This window comes from Monopterus albus, unplaced genomic scaffold (genome assembly GCF_001952655.1).
Source record: "Monopterus albus unplaced genomic scaffold, M_albus_1.0 scaffold69.1, whole genome shotgun sequence".
In the NCBI taxonomy this organism is placed as follows: domain Eukaryota; kingdom Metazoa; phylum Chordata; class Actinopteri; order Synbranchiformes; family Synbranchidae; genus Monopterus; species Monopterus albus.
The window spans coordinates 4,210,406-4,210,610 of NW_018127949.1; positions in this window are offsets into that span (position 1 = coordinate 4,210,406).

Sequence of the window (205 nt, forward strand, 5' to 3'; positions counted from 1 at the left end):
CACCCCCATTGGTTGCCCAGGCGGTTGTAAGTAGGCAATGGACGGGCAGATGTTGCTCCCTTGTGTGGAATAAGCGAAAGATTGTGTGTGTGTGTGATGGAGCACTTGGGCTTTTTTTTTAAGAAATTTCTTCTGGTAAATTGATTTTATTTCAATGCATTCTCATGTAGTTTTGTATTTGAATGTCTTTTATTTTATTATATAT